This window comes from Armigeres subalbatus, unplaced genomic scaffold (genome assembly GCF_024139115.2).
Source record: "Armigeres subalbatus isolate Guangzhou_Male unplaced genomic scaffold, GZ_Asu_2 Contig141, whole genome shotgun sequence".
In the NCBI taxonomy this organism is placed as follows: domain Eukaryota; kingdom Metazoa; phylum Arthropoda; class Insecta; order Diptera; family Culicidae; genus Armigeres; species Armigeres subalbatus.
Window position 1 is genome coordinate 339,554 of NW_026942188.1, and position 16,923 is coordinate 356,476.

Genomic DNA, 16,923 nt, shown 5'->3' on the forward strand with positions numbered 1-16,923 from the left:
GTGCTTCGCAAAAGTCATAAAGCTCCTCAACCATTGTAAATGTCCTGATCATTGCAGAGACTGGTTCGTTGTGCCCAAAGAACGTACGATTAAATCGATCCTGCAGTTAGGATCGTTGTCGAAGAGGTCGTTGAATGGCACGAATATCCAGTCCAGAGTAGATTTCTCCGCACAGTAGTCTAGTCACGAATGTCGCTTGCTGCAGCTTTCGCCTTCATTCGAGGGTATCCATATTGAGCAATCTGCATCGAACATGATATGGAGGAAGATGAAGAGGAGCACGCCATGATAAGTGACGCAGGTCCATTCGAATAAACCTCCGTTGGACACGTTCAATTTTCAAGTTCCATACAACGTCATTCGGAGTCCAGACAATAGAAGCGGTTTACACGATAGGTCGCACCAGCGCACAGTAAAAGGACTTCAACCAATGTTGATCAGTGAAGTACTTCGCAATTTTCGATATGAAACCCAGCTGGCGGTTTGCCTTGGAAATTATCGACGTATAATGGGCGTTGAACGTCAATTTTTGATCCAACACAGCTCCAAGATCAGTAACCTCCGTAACTCTTTGAAGTGTGGTTCCATCAATACGGTAATCAAACAGTAATGGGTGTTTTGAACCATGGCAGGTCATAACAGAGCACTTTGGAACACTGACAGTCAATTTGTACTGATAGCAAAAGGTAATGAACACGTTCAACAAACTTTGCAGACGATGACAGTCATCAACTGATCGTACTATTAGATATATTATCAGGTCGTCTGCATAGATGATTCTGCAATCTAAACTCAATTTCGGTACAACGTCGTTGAAGTAGAGTGTAAACAGCAGAGGTTCCAAGTTGCTTCCTTGTGGCACGCCGGATAAGTTGCAGAAAGGGGACGAAACGCACGAGCCAATTTTCTCACGGAGTGTTCTGTCAGTTAGGTAAGAACCAAGCCAAGATGTTGTGGTCGATCTTGTCGAAAGCAGCCTTCAAATCGGTGTAGATAACATCTACTTGAGCCTTATTCTCCATAGCAGTAATACAAGTGTGAGTGAAGTTGAGCAGGTTTGTAGTGACTGATCTACCCGGCATAAAACCATGCTGATCGGTAGAGATGTAGTTCTTCGATTGGCTAAGAATAACATCACTGACAATTATTTCGAATAACTTTGATGCTGCAGACAAGTTGGTTATTCCTCGATAGTTCTTGACATCCTTTCTATCACCATTTTTGTAGACCGGAAACATATAGGATTGTTTCCAAATGTCCGGAAAAATGCCGTCATCCGGTGATCGAATAAAAATAGAGGAAAGCGGCTCAGCAAAAACAGCTGAACAACGGCAGAACACACCAGAGGGGATGCCATCAGAACCAAAGAAGAAGGAACTTTTCAACTTTTTGGCAGCAGCGATAATCATTCCAGGAGTAACTACGAATGTTGTCAAATTAACAATGTCCAGAGGTAAATTTAATTATGCACATTCAGCATCGGCATCTGTTGCTTGCACTGGCTTGAACACTGATGCAAAAAAAATGGCGAACATTTCACATCGTTCCACAGGTGTTTTGGCTTCGTCGTTATCGTACACATTGCTTGGTATGGACGAATTTTTCCTATTGCTATTGACAAATTTCACCAAATATTTTGGATTACGCCTAAGAATGGTTTGTACCCTCATAACATATGCCTCATACAGAGTTGAATTCAAACGACGGTATGCATTACTGGCGCGCTGGAAGTTGATTTTGCTCTCAGCAGACTGTTTTGCACGATGCTTCCGTTGACTGGCATTTTTAACACGTTTTAGGTTCCGAAGAAAAGTGTACGCCTGACGGGCAAAAGTGGACGACGTTTTGGAGGCACGGAGAAGACATTTAAGCTGAAATATTCACGAAAAACGGTGCGAAATAAAAAAAGCACCACCACCATACCAGGTAACACCAATAGTGGAGGTAGTGGGGTTTTAATGAGATTTATCTTGATTATACACTTTACGATGGTTTCAGTTGATGCGTCGTACTTGAAATATCTTGTTTAATGTTAGATTTCGCTTAAAAACTATTGAAAAATATGATATTCCTTAATAAAATTGACTTCCTTGGATCTATAGTGACAACTGTACTAATAGTGGCGATTCTCATAAGAAATCGATAGATAACACCACTATGGGAACAAACAGTATTTTTTTACCGCCCTAAAGGAACAGTGTACCCATTAGTGGTGCAAGCAATATCTGGTAGTTGTTGATGTTTATCAACATCAATCTCATTATTATCAGCAAATTTATTAGTTTATCTATTGGATATGATATAAAAGCTTTAATTTTCCGTAATTATTGATTTTTAAAAAATATTTTCTTATGTGGATCTACTAATACCTCCACTACTGGTGCCGTTACCCTACCAGTTGTGGCAGTATTTTTAACTTTGGTTAATTCTCTTGTTTTCTTATGGTATTGGCCATAATGGGGTTACTAGTGCAAAAGACGACAAAAAATATGCAAAATCAATTTTTACAATCATGTTTTGTATGTTTTGGAGAAGACTAGAGGTGTCATCGTGTTATATAAACATGGTTCACTGCTTAGAACATGTTCTGTGGCGATATGATGCGCCACTTGGTGTATAATGCATTAGCGCGACAACTGGTGCTATAACCACGACTGGTACATCTATCCTAGTCTTGGTATGGCGTGGTGTCTCTAAATGCAAAATATTTTTTTAAATGAAAATCGGTGTTGAGAAAACCTCTAATTCTCAAATCCCATCCAAGATTTAAATCAAGCGTGAATAAAATCGTTCATGATTCGACTCGCGATTTGCATTATCGTATGATTTTTACGAGTTGTTCTTTGTTCAATTCATCAAATTAAATTTTCTCTGGTATAGATTCATTATCCATTGTTTCACAATCTATACGGGAGCATAAAATAGGATATGACGCTTTTTAAACCGGAATCATTTTTCGGCGCATTAGCTAATCAAAATGCTTGAATCGCAAGCGGGTTAGCTTGCACATGAGGCTTCGAGGATTTATATTCGAGCATGATTCTGCCAACACTAGGGTGACCATTTGGTATCCTGAAGGAGGACATGTCCTCCTTTTTCAATAAATACCAGATGATCTTCTTTTGCGATGAAATGTCCTCCATTTTTAATATTTCGAAATAAAAATCAGTTAAATTACTAACTTTTTCTGTAAAAATTCTAGTTTAATGAGCTATACAATAGAGATCCATTCGCAAATGATACGTTGCAAACATTTGAATTTTTTGCCTTCTAATCTTTAAAGTTTTCTTTTAAGTTTTCGAATAAAATCAATGTAAATATCGAAAATTAAATGCGTGAGTTACAGTACACACTCAGTTTTTATTTCTGCAGCTCGGCAAAAATCCGCACAGCCCACTATGGGGAATCAGGTGGCCGAAAATAAAAAAATCGACTTTTTCTGATTCGTAATTCAAGTTGACCTACTAAATGCTAATGCTTTGGAGCATTAAGCCCCAGCATATCAGCACTCTAAGCCATATGGTTATCAAGATATAGGCATTAGAGCCAGACACTTTTTAGTTCTTGAAAAATCAATGCATTATTCAACTGTCAATATTTTCGGCTACAGTAGCTCTTTTCCAACTCTTTAAAAAGTTTCTGAAAGCTTGTTTCATGGACTTGCGAAGAACGGGTTAGTTATGGGAAAATAGGTAGTGAGACATCCGAAAATGATCCGAAGAAAAAAAAATTTTTTTCATACAAAAAAAGTTTCTCAAAGTTTCGCTTAGCGACTACCACTACGACTTTCTTTGGACCTCCCAGAAGGCATTAAAACAAATTCCAGCTGCTTATGGCTGCAAATCTGCGATTCCGATCACTTTTTCGAAAAAAAGTCATTAATTTTGAAACATTAAATGTAATTATTCTCATAATACACGGCAGACTGTGATGGGCTGGATACAAATCCCATGCGTATGACAAAAGAGCATCAAGAACAGTTAAAATAGAGATAGTAGATAACACGAAAAGTGTCGTAGGCTTCGTGGTAGGCCGTGTACACGATAGCTTATGCAGCTATATGATACTCCATTTGGCGTAGGCTCACCAAGAGGAGGCAACTCATTATCTATCAAGTATCAAGCAAATAAATATGAAAAAAAAAAAAACAATATACTCTTGAGGGTTACGAAAATACTCTAGGCTTCATTTGAAATTATTTCATAAAAAGTAAAATTTTGATATTAATTAAAATCCAATATGTGAATACAAGAAGCAAAAATGTCTGTACCTAAGGACATCTTTCGATAATTATTGGTATGTACCTAGGGTAAAAGTTCCCTTAGTCGTGGGTGTTCCTATAGTTGCGGTAGTATGGTATACTCAAAATTTACAAATCAAACGCAGAAACCCACATTGTCAATCAACTAGTTAATCAGTCAGTACCCGAACCGAACCAAAACATCTTGGTTAGCTCTTTTAAATTGGTAAATATCCTCAAAATACCTTAATATTTTTCCGTATGTGCACCAATAGTTGCGGTAGTGTTCCTATAGTTGCGAATCCCGTAAGAAAACAGTGGGATTCGAAACTATACGAACAAGGATTAAAAAACATCGCAACTGTTGGAATACTGTACCAATAATTGGAGTTATGATTTTAGGTTTTAATTACGATTTCTTTTCAAACGGAAGCATTTTCTCATTGAAATAGAAGCGAAAAGCTTTCGGATACATATCAAAGGTAAGTGGAATTAGATTTGTTATTATTCTGGGCAAATGAATAGTGTTGGAACGCGCTCAGTTCCTCCACTATTGGATCATTTACCCTAGGTGAAATAAATAAACAGAACATTTATGAATGTCTATCTGAGTGCATAGTGAGCTGTGATTGCGAAGGTAAATCGTGTGAAGTGTTTGTACTTATTATTTGGTGAATCATGAATTATAGGCAACTCATTGAAGTATTTAGAGCTCACGAGGGACGTCAGGTAGATCGCGTTGAAAAAGCTTTGGAATATATTTGCCAGAGCTTTGCTGTGGATAAACAAGAAAAGAGTCAACTTCATGCAAAATTAAAAAATCTACATTTGAAATTTGAAAAATGGCAGGCCGCATCCCGGCCCAAAACTTACTGACTCATATAATGAGGAATGGCTTGACACAGAATTTGAATTAGAAGAATTTTATCATGCTGAGCCAGAGCCAGTGGCTTCAACATCTCGTGGAAGGCCATCAAAAATTTTGAGGATTTAAGTGAGCGTACGAAGCGCAGAAGAATTAATGACGAGCTAATGGATCCAAGAGAGGATACCATAGAAAAAGCGCTACTGGGAGCAAGAAGAACTGCCTACAACAGAAGTGATACGAGTATGGTGAAAGTGATAGGCCATATTTAAAAAAACCGAGATCACGCTTCCAGAATGTACACTACTCTAAGTGATTCTCATGGAATGATGTCCGATTAAGAAACTTTTGAATATTTTCTCGATTGTGATATGAGTAAATATGTGTACGAACAAACACATAAAAAAATCCTGCAAGATTTGATTGGTATAAAATTCCTGCTACGGTGCATAAAGTCCTTGCCCATGCTGGGGATATAATTATTCATTCACCAGCACCACTTGGAATGTTGGCTGAAGAAGCAGCTGAGTGTCAACACAAGCACTTGAAAAAAAGTCGGACTCATCATGCCAGGAAAGCCTCAAGAGAAGAAAATTTACATGACGTTTTCATTCGTGCTATGAACTCGTCGGATCCTTTGATAAGCTCCCTCAACTTAGGTAAGCGACTTCAAAATAAATCTAATCTGGAATATCCAGAAGATGTTCAAAGTTTTTTAGTGACTGAAACTTCTTGCAATACAACAGATTCGAGTACAGAAAAATATACCATAACAGATATTTTAATCGATCTTGAAGAAATAAATGATGATTTTGTTGAGGATGTTCATGTACATTAGACCTCTTCATGTTTTCAAAAAGTATCAAAAATTCAACCGGTCAGCCCAGAATCACAATTTTTATGCTAAAATAAGTCTCCTGTCAAATTTTCATCTAATTCGGATAAAATTTCGAGGTGGTTCAAGTCGATTTAGTGTTTTTCCGCTATTTTCAATTTTGGAAAAAATCTAACAAGAGATATAAACGTCGAAAACTATCGCAACAACCTCTATACGGAAGCTTTGGGTGTGCTCTACAAGTCTTGTGAACATTGCGATTCGTTTCGTTCACGTTTTATCCATGTTAAAGTTATTTTCAAGCTTTTAAGTGCATAAAAATACTGTTTCCCCAAAAAGTCGTTGTTCTACAAAAATCTTGAATCTACGACAAATGATTGCTAATTTATTATATTATTATTCCCTGGAAATTTAAGTAATAAAATTGTCACTGTGCGATTTATCGTTAAATTCTTAAAAATCAGAAGCTGAACATTTGTCATAAATTTGCACGTTAGGATTTCTTCAAACAAGTTGTTCGAACAAAACATAAATCAAATCATATGATATTTGATGCTTACAACAAACGACTTCCAAATTTTGTTAATTTCACCATATGTCTGCATGCTTTTAACATTGAGTGCATCGTAGTAACAAGTGAAATCGAAGCTTCTTTGTTTGAACAACTTGTTTAAAGAAATCTCAGCGTGCAAATTTATGACAAATGTTTAGCTTCTGATTTTTAAGAATTTAACGATAAATCGCACATTGACAATTATATTACTCAAATTTCCAGAGAAAAAAGAGGAATATTAATATAATAAATTAGCAATCATTTGTCATAAATTCAAGAATTTTGTAGAATAACGACTTTTGGGGGAAACGGTATTTTTATGCACTTAAAAGCTTGATAAACACTTTAACATGGACAAAACGTGAACGGAACGAATCGCAATGTTCACAAGACTTGTAGAGCACACCCAAAGCTTCAGTATAGAGGTTGTTGCGATAGTTTTCGACGTTTATATCTCTTGTTAGATTTTTTCCGAAATTGAAAATAGCCCAAAAACACTAAATCGACTTGAGCCACCTCGAAATTTTATCCGAATTAGATGAAAATTTGACAGGAGACTTATTTTAGCATAAAAATTGTGGTTCTGGGCTGACCGGTTGAATTTTTGATACTTTTTGAAAACATGAAGAGGTCTAATGTACATAATGAATAAATAAATGTTGTTGCAGTATACTTATATATCTTGAAGCTTTTATTGCATGGAGTTCGTTTAGCTTTAATAGAGCTTTATATTGTATTCCCTTTACTTGTTTTTACGGGTTAAGAGCCTGAACCAATCTGAAAAATCCTACAAAGACAACCTGTTACGTATGTAGATGCAATGGCCTGTATTTGACGGAGTCCTTGTGCAACTTAGAACATCTGTACAACTCAATTCACATAAAAACAGTATACAATTTTCTAGTTTGAACTCTACAGGTCTGCGCTGCAATAAAATACACATCTATAGACTGCTGTGTACATGAGACATTCGTAGATAAAAGGGATATATTCCATAGAGATCAAATGTCTGTATTCCAGGGAGTTTGGAGACCTTAGAAGTAATAACGACCTGCAAAACAAGTATTTCACATCTTTTAGACAATAATCTACGATATAAGTGTGAAATATTGCAGAAATGAAATGAAAATATTTTCGGCCACCTAGTTGTATGGAGCCGCCCCATAGTGCAGCCGTGTGCCCAGCAAAATAAATAACTGATATTCCGGCAAAAATAGCAATTGTTAGCTGATTTTCGGCAAATTATTTGCTGATTATCAGCAATTTTGACAGAAATCTCGACAAAAAACATGTTTGCTGGGGCACGGCTGTGCGATTCTCGGTAAAAGTTCAACATTTTGCTGAGATCCCGGTAAAAAAAAAAAGTGTGTAATACATGTGTCAAATATATCAGAACAATAAGAATTGTGAAAAATGGATTAGAAAAAATGCAAATGATCCTCAAAATTTAGTCTGAACAGTTTTGAATTTATTCAGTTGAAAACCATTCAGTTAACGGTATTTTCATTGATATGCCTTAAATTGAGATTCTCAATGGCATTCAAGAAAAAAAATTCTTCACTGGTCCACTAAGCATCTAGTGTCTTGGGATGGGGTCTCCAGTTAGCCTTGCGAGAAAAGACATAAAATTGGGAAACATTTTCGACACCCTGGGGTATATCCATTGTACTTTTGCCACACAAGATACATATTTAGATCATTGGCGGGCATAGAAAAACTTTCAATTAATAGCTGTTGAAAAACAGGCCAAGATCCAGTTGGAATGTAAAGCCATAAAAGAAGAAGATGAAGCCAGGAGGATTTCTATTGGTTTTTTATTTCTTCACGGGAAATTGTCTTCAACGGGAAATAGTCTTGATTTTGTACGGACAGTTCTTTTCAACTACTTATCACCAAAAAAAGTCTTTTGAATTATCGCAGGAAATTATACCTAGTTTATAAAGGAAATTTTGTGAATTTACATCGGCGGATCTCTTGAGTTTGATATAGAATATTCAACCAACCAGCGACTGTTAAGAACTTACCAAATATTGTATAAGAACTGGGCATATGCGAAATCATTAGATTCTTATACAAAAAAGCTTACAAAATTGTGAGGTCTCATAAAATATTTGTATAAGAATCTAGCATTTTCGCATATGACCAGTTCTTATACAGGTTCTTATACAGAATTGTTGAAAAATCTAACAATTATCGATAGGATGTTGAATTTGTAAATTCAATAACTTGAAAACTGCTTCGATATGAAGCATTTATCCTTCCTGGTATCCATTCCGATGACTCCAACAATTTCTTTGCAACGTAAATAAACTCCATTCAAATCGCAATTAGAAACGGTGCATTTACTCTGGCTTACCTCGTGCGGCTGCCTCCGTTACGCAGATAGATGGCAATCAGCACCTACACTTTTTCGAAAAGCTCACACTCCTTGACATCACTGAATATCAAATCCTTCAACTTGCCTGAAAATCATTGGCATTGGGCGAGACAACCATATCCATCCATAACAGCTCAAAGCACGGCCTCGAACACTGTGTTCAAGTTTAAATCTTTGCACAACATGCACCGATTGCACCACTGTTTGATTTTTTCAATGCGATTGCTACTCGGACGGTTATTTCATTTTTAATACCGTGCAACACTTTTGTGACTGCACTGCAGGTCGACCGATTCCGGTCAGTTGCTCAGTTCACACGAAGATTTACACAATTGCGCAATCCTGATAAATCGTCGAACAATTGAACCACCACTCACCGATCAAGCACTAATAGTTATGATGATCCACTTCAAAACCGTTTTTCAATTGATTCCACTTGGCACCAAGTGCCGAATTATGGTTTCGGCGTGAGAAAATACAACCTGTTCAATTATTATCAATCGCTTCGTTTTTCGAAGCAAAACTGTTTGAAGCTCAATCAATCATACTTAGCAGCCCATCAGGCCGTAAAACAACTTCACTGTTTTGTTTTGACCCAGCTGGTAGGCACTCCATCGTAGTTCGCAAAAAACTCTCTTCTCGAACGGCTTCTGAACTGATCTTAGTTTTTTTTTTTTTCAATTGCTACCCTGTTATAATCCAGTCACAAGTTTGCCGCAATCGATTCGATTAGTTTGATTCAATTCGGTTTTGATCACTTTTTTCCCATCAACTTTGATTGCCTTGCACAACGCAAAAAAACACCGTCTCCTCTTTTACGATTCGATTCCGTTTTCATCCAACCTAATCCAGCGTAACAATTAGTTTATGGTTCTTCTTTCGAACGAGTCACATTCAGACGCTCACGAGGCGCCTATCCAGGAAAGTAGAAAGGTGAGTTTGGAAAAGCGTTCCGTCGCACAAAAACATTCGACCCGCGTTCGAGGTGTCACGATCACGATCCGTCCCCGTCCGGCACTGGCGAAAGACTGATTCCACATTCCACCGAACGCACGCCGGGAGATCGGGGCACTTGGGTCTCGATTCGGACCTGCATACCAAACGAGTGCGGTTCCTCTCTTGGTGGTGCTTCGCGGCATTAAAGTCACTTCGGAGCTCGACACTGATGAGAAGAAGCCGAGACCTGCTCCGTGCACCTGACTGACTGCATGGTTGGATGTGAAGCTTGGTAGGAAAAAAATTGATAGGAAGTTTTATGAGAAATTGCAACATGTGTCTCGCGGGACGCTCAGTTCGAGTAGATGATCGAGAGAGGTCCACTTAGGAAGACGCAAACGGCTGATGAGAGAAGGGTTCGGGTGGAATGCTGATTGGAAAACAATCTGCGAATCAAAGTGTTTGATTGTTGTTTATGCAAATTGCGCCTATGGCATAATGATGTTGATTTGGTTTCGCTTGGGGGTTGGGTATTGTTGCGCGTTGTTGAATGATGGTGGAGAGCTTTCTTGTTGCATTGTTTTGGAATACTTACAAGAAGGTCCCTGGATGGATTACCATTTCCTCACACGAAAAAGGACGATGTTTCGATCCTATCAAAAATATTTAAATAAAAAAAATATATTGTTTCATATTTTTATATTTTTTTAGCAGTGCGTACGTACGATGGTGACAAAATTAACAAAATCGTGTTTGTGTTTTTTTGTATTTGGTGTTGATTTGAATTTGTTTCATTGGGATGTGAATTTTAACAGTTCTTCAACAAGCCCAAACAATCAAGAATACAATTAACTATCTAACGTCTCAACCTAAGGGCTTTATATTAATCCACTCATTTCAATTTATGATCTGTCTCATTTCGCGAATCAAACTCAAAAATGATCGTTCGAAGATTAAAAAATCACCCGGTTATAAGAATGGCTGATGCTGCCCAGGGTGACCTATAAGACATCTATCAAAAATGATTCGATACCTGCCAAAAGTAATCCTGCTCTACGAGCAAGGTTTTTCGATAATTATTGAACTGTCACTTTTAAGTTTAATTTGCGTTCAATTCGGGAAATGAGACAGACCATTTAGAAGATGAATGTTATCAAAAACTCAATCCTCCTCATCGTCGATTACTGATCCTTCATGCCATCAATTTGGTTTAACACCTGGAAAGGGGGGAGGTGGTTGTGGTCAAGGTTGTTCAGGCTGCAACATTTTCATGTATTCTTATTCTTAGTCGAGGTTGATCGCCAATTGTAAATGAGAAAATAGATATGACACAGTTTCAAATTGTTATATTATCTTGTCGTCTTGTACATTATTGAAAAACTCTCTGTTTGGTAGCTGGACGGAAATGTTATTGAATGTGGTGATAAAAGATGGTTGCATCTTGTACCAGAATCAACGGTTGTAACTTTGAATCATAGTGAATTATAACAAAAGAAAACACTCTATTAAAAAAATCAATCAATGCGGTTACGCCCTTTTGATTCAAAGAGAGACTTTATAACAATCCACCCTCGCTTATTGAAATGATCATCGGCTTATGTAAATATCGGCATGGGGAACAGAAAATCCAGGGTAAGTCACTTGGTGGGACTATCACAGTGCGTGCGTGCCCAATATAAACCCAAACTGGTTTACGAAACCCAAAGACTTCGAAGATGTTAGCTCTAATGCAGATCCAGTGACCCATTTCAGACTGCCTGGTATTTCATTTGTCATAAGACGAGTTTGTACAAACCCATTGAATTCCACCACTTAATTGTATCTCGACAGATACGTATTTCGACCTCAACAGTAAGGCCGTCTTCAGTGTCTCGTACTTGACTCGACTCGAGGGTTAGAGTCGACGTTCCGTAATGTTAGACGGAAGTGTTCCATACGTGATTCGATCTGTACATGCGTATCCTGCGTATGCAACATTGTCAGCAGCAGAAACACCCAACACAGTATACCCGGACCGACAGCAGCCCGAATGACTCTTCGTAAACTGAAGCTACACAAACTGCCGAGCGATCTGACATCCCATCGAACGCACAATACCATTAATTTGTATTGAAACTAAACTGAAATTCATGAAATATAACAACTAATAAACAACGACAAACAACTAACTAGCGTACACTGGGGTCGCTTATTACGCGGTTTGCTGTAGCATGATTCTGGTGCACGTGGTGTGCTCGAGGCCTTGTGGTGCAACACTTCGTTTCTGGGCATCGCCGCATAACTCGAAAGAAAATTCCGGAGTACCGGAATCTGATGATGACCTTATTGAGGAATCATTGCAGTGTTATTCAGTCAATTGAACCGCGGAAGAAAGCGAAGATAAGCGTCAGCCATTAGACAATCGCCACCGGTTGGAGTTGTTTATGTGCCAAACCGTTTCGTCCTGCACTGCAATTTAATGCAACCGACTCCAGAAGCTGAAGATACCAGATGATGAAGTTGGCAAAAATGGTCTATACATGCACTGTATGTTTTAATATCGTTTTAATATCACGTCTTTCGGGAAAAAATGGGAGTCATTCTCCAGTTTTGAATGGAGACCGCCAAAAAAGGGGGCAGTAAGGGTTAATAACTCAACCATTTTTCAACCGATTATTGAGATTTTGGAATCAATCGATCAGCGAATTCTCTAATATTTCATACGAATATTGAGAACAACGTTGAACCATTAAATACAATGAATACCCAACAACTGTTGAGTTCCGTAAACCAGCCAATACTGTTCGTGCATCGCAAGCACAGGCATCAAATGAGAGCAACTTACGTGCTTGGTTCTGAATCTTTACCATTTCTTCGAAAGACATTTCGTCGAATGACATTGAAACGAAAGGATACTACCATGGATGGGCATTTAGTCAAAAAGAAATTTTTAGTCCGCTAGAGACCCAGGACATTTGGTCGAATGACGTTTGCTCGAAAGGACATTTAGTCAAAAGCAGATTTCAGAATAAAGATTCTTTGCACATTTGGTCGAAAGGACATTGCGTCTAATGGACGTTTGGACGAACGTACATTTAGTCAAAATCAGGTTTTAGAATGAAGAATCTTCGTACGTTTAGTCAAATGACGTTTGGTCGAGAGGACATTACGTCGAATCAACATCTGGTCGAGTGGACATGTAGTCGATAATTAATGTTTAGTCCACTAGAGCTGCATTTGCTCGGAAGGACATTTAGTCAAAAGCAGATTTTAAAATGAAGAATCTTCGTTCATTTAATCGAAAAGACAAAACGTCGAATGGACGATTGGTCGAATGGAAATTAAGTGGAAAGCAAATTGTCAAATGAATAATATTGGTTTATTTCGTCAAATGACGTTCCGCCGAAAGTGTTTGAAAGGGAGAAACTTTAGTCAACAGTACATATGAAAAATGATTTATTGCGATGTTTTAAAAAGTCACGTAACTATTGCTCCGATATTGACCAAAGAATTATGGGCTCATCAAATTAATAAATAATAAGAAAATGATAAATATTTTGGACAGGATTCTGTTTCGACAAACTCCTCTTACCAACTATGATGAATCTATACCGCCTGGAGAAAAGACATTTAGTCGAATAATTTGTCGTTTAATAAAAATTAGATCGTATGGCCATTTGGTCGGAATTAAGTTTTCGGCCAATCATTAACGAATTATGATTGAACGTTTATACTGAGCAACTCTTGGAAAAAGAAGAGAAACGATGATACCCTGCAGTATCACACTGTAGCTAGCCGGACGCACGATGGCAAACGAGCCTCTATTGTCGTTGCAAATAGAGGTGTGTGCCGCCGCCGCCGCCGACAGTTTTTGGCACGCCGCCGCCACCGACAAATTTGCACCGGCGCGCCGCCATTTAAAATTTGTCGCGCCGCTAATCTATAAATTTCCACGCCGATTTCCGCTAATCTATAAATTTCCACGCCGAAAAACTCTCTGAAAAAAACTAAGAAAAAACTCGCGTTAAGCTTCGAGTAGATTGGAGCTCTTTGGATTTCCCAACGGAAATGTTTTGAATTTCCGGCAAAAAATTCTTCAGATTTTACATGAGAATCTCATCAGGATATTGTTGTTTAAGTCATCATTGTTCCGAATTTCTACAGAAAAGTATTATGAATATCCGCCGAAAGTTTCTGTTGAGTTTCTTTTGGGTACTCTTCAAAATTTACACAGAATATGCTTCTTGTGATTGGAAGATGCTTTAACGTCGATTTTCTCAATCTAGATTAATGAAAATAACTAGTTTGCATAGCCAACATTAAAACAGAAAATTCTTCGGAATATCCCGGAATATCGGGAGATTCTCTTGAATTTTAAAAAAATCTTCAAAGCTTCCGCGGAAGATTATTCAAAATGTAAATTAAAAAAAAAACTTTGGAAAACTCAACGGAAAATTGCTCGAACTTTTTTGAGGATTTTTACAAAAAAAATCTTTGCCTTTTCCATAAGAAAGTCTTGGGAAATTCGATTGGCTGAAAGCACCAAACGGTCGAACTGGTAATTTGCCTGAAAAAAACGTTTGCCCTAACAAGTCATTTGACCGAAATGATCGTTTGGCCACAGAAGTCATTAGACAAAAATGCCTTTTGGCCATTTGGCCGAAAATGTTATTTGGCATACGGCATTTAGCATAAAGTCAATTACTGATTGGATAATAATATAGGAACTTTTTTCAACTGTATTTGACCTTTTGAAACGATTCATTCTTTCTCTATGCAGCATATTTCGTTCAACTGACGTTACTACTTCAGGCCTCTAGCTACTACCAGATAAGTCGCAATCTATTCTTTCTGTTGGGTGCATGAGTTGACCGAAATAGTTTGAATAGGGCACACCACGAACTGGTTTGTATCTTTCTCACTGCAAAGATATTAGAAAACAACAAGGCTAGTAAACGTCAAAGTTTATGGAGAACGAAAGAGAAAGAGATTTTTCCGTGCAGTGCCCTATAAAGAGCACAATCAATATTCCTGGTCAGAATCAATTAGGTCCATTTGAAAAAAGTTCCTAGATATGGTAAAAAATGGCCACTCGTTTGACGAAATTGTCAAACGACAGTTGAACACAATTTCTATTTATTAAGCCCATACTGGCCGAAAGCCAAAAGTCATCTAACCAATTTCCATTTAGCCAAGCCGAACTGAACGTTTATCTAAGCTGATATTTGACCGGAAACGTAGTTTGGCCGAAGGAGCATTCGACTAAAAATGTCGTTCGGCCGAAAAAGTCGTATGACCGAATAGATCGTTTGACCAAAAATTCAATTAGGTAAGAATTAAATTTTGTAAGAAATCGTTTAACCGAGTAGGTCATTTGACAGAAAATGCCGTCTAGCCAAAAGGGTTGTTTTGCAGTAAGGAAATTTTAGGGCCAAATGGCTTTTTCTGCCAAATGGCCATTCCTACCAAACGGCATATTTTTGGTCAAATCTAGGAAACTTTTTTCAAATAGGCGCCAAGGCCCCCACGCAATACAGCGGAACGGCGACGTAAACGGCAGATTTGACAGTTAGCCCATATATTGACCTTGAAATTTGAAAGGACGCATACTCTCTCTATTTTCCATATTTCGTCCATATTCATTCTCACTGATATAGGATATTGCAAGGAGTATAAGTCATTACGAGTTTTTATTCACACAATTACGATTAATTTTCACTACAGTAAACATTATCGTATACGATGCATTCAATACAACATCTTTCGCCAATAATCTGATAAAGTTTCATATACAATGCGATGCAGATTTTGATGGACACAAATGCGACTTTATTTGTTGTTTGTTATACGATATGTGGTTTACTGGGTAGTTGTGCAAAATAGTTTGAATTCAGGGCACAATCGCCATTTCAAAAATCAAGGACAGAATCAATTAGGCCCATTTGAAAAAAGTTCCTAGAAATGAACTATTTGGTCTAACGATTTTTTCGGCCAAACTACGTCGAATGTCCCTTTCAGCCATATGTCGTTTTCGGCCAAACCATTTTCAACCTAATAGCAGTTTCGGATATACGTTCAATTCGGCTTAATGCGATTTGGTTAGATACTTTTTGGCTTGAATCAGCTTACAAAGTAGAAAGTTTGCGAAATTTCGTTCAATAATCTTTTGACAATAAGGCCATTTCGCCGTAAATGTCATTTGGCCAAATAGGTGAACATTTTTGACCATATCCGTTCATAATTGAAACAGATTTTACGACCGTAATTGTGGTGAATGATTTGTTTATCGGCTTTATCGGTCATTTCTACTCAAAGTATGAGGGAATAGATAATCGAAAGATAATTGAAAACCATCAGATATTCGTTCAGTATTTGACATTTGGTCATGTTACTAGTTGGGCCAAACAACATTTTCGGCTAAACTACCTGTTCTGTCGAACGACTATTTCGTCGAAACGGAACTTCGGGCTGATGACCTATTCGGCCAAATGACCATTTCGACCAAACGACCTGTTAGGGAAAACGACTTTTTTGGTCAAATTACCAGTTCGGTCGTATTTTGCTTTCACCCTATGAAATATTCCATGAATTTCTTATGGACAATACACTAGTCGTTAAAAAACTACAACAATTTCACGTTTCAGTTAGTGAATGTCGTTCGATAAGTGCAACGCATTCTAGACATCAAACGGTTGTCAGTCGACGTCAGATGCAGTAGAAGCACCCACAAACCGACGTTCCTTCTTATATATTGAAGACCCAGTTGAAACCCGAACTGAGCTCTCGCGACAATCGCGTTTTCGCCCATTTCCGAATGTCGCAACTGCATCGCGAGTGCTGCGCATGATGGCGCACGGCTATGGCATAGATGCGCACTATTCGCGATGCAGTTGCGACATCCGGACATGAGAGAAAATGCGATTGTCGCGAGACCTCAGTTGTGTTTTTAAACTGGATCTACAATACAATTTTTTAAAATTCGTGGCAATTTATTGCACTAACTCCATCTGTGCGATGATTTTCACAAACTTGAGCATGCACTCTTTAATGAATTTTATCAGCTATCGAATAATAATGAATATTCGGGTTAACATTCCATCTGAGAATGTTATCATAAAGATCATTATTTTCAAGCTAG

At 37.9% G+C, this 16,923-nt stretch overlaps 1 protein-coding gene across 3 annotated transcripts in view; it reads right to left on the bottom strand.

The window, feature by feature from the left end:
• LOC134202768 (uncharacterized) overlaps nt 1-9,878 on the bottom strand; it is a 126,305-nt gene extending 116,427 nt beyond the window's left edge. For all 3 annotated transcript variants that reach the window (XM_062677760.1, XM_062677758.1, XM_062677757.1), the window contains exon 1: nt 8,850-9,878. The gene's annotated coding sequence lies outside the window, so the exon portion shown is untranslated. The remainder of the gene's footprint in view (nt 1-8,849) is intronic.
• Nucleotides 9,879-16,923: the final 7,045 nt, after the last annotated feature.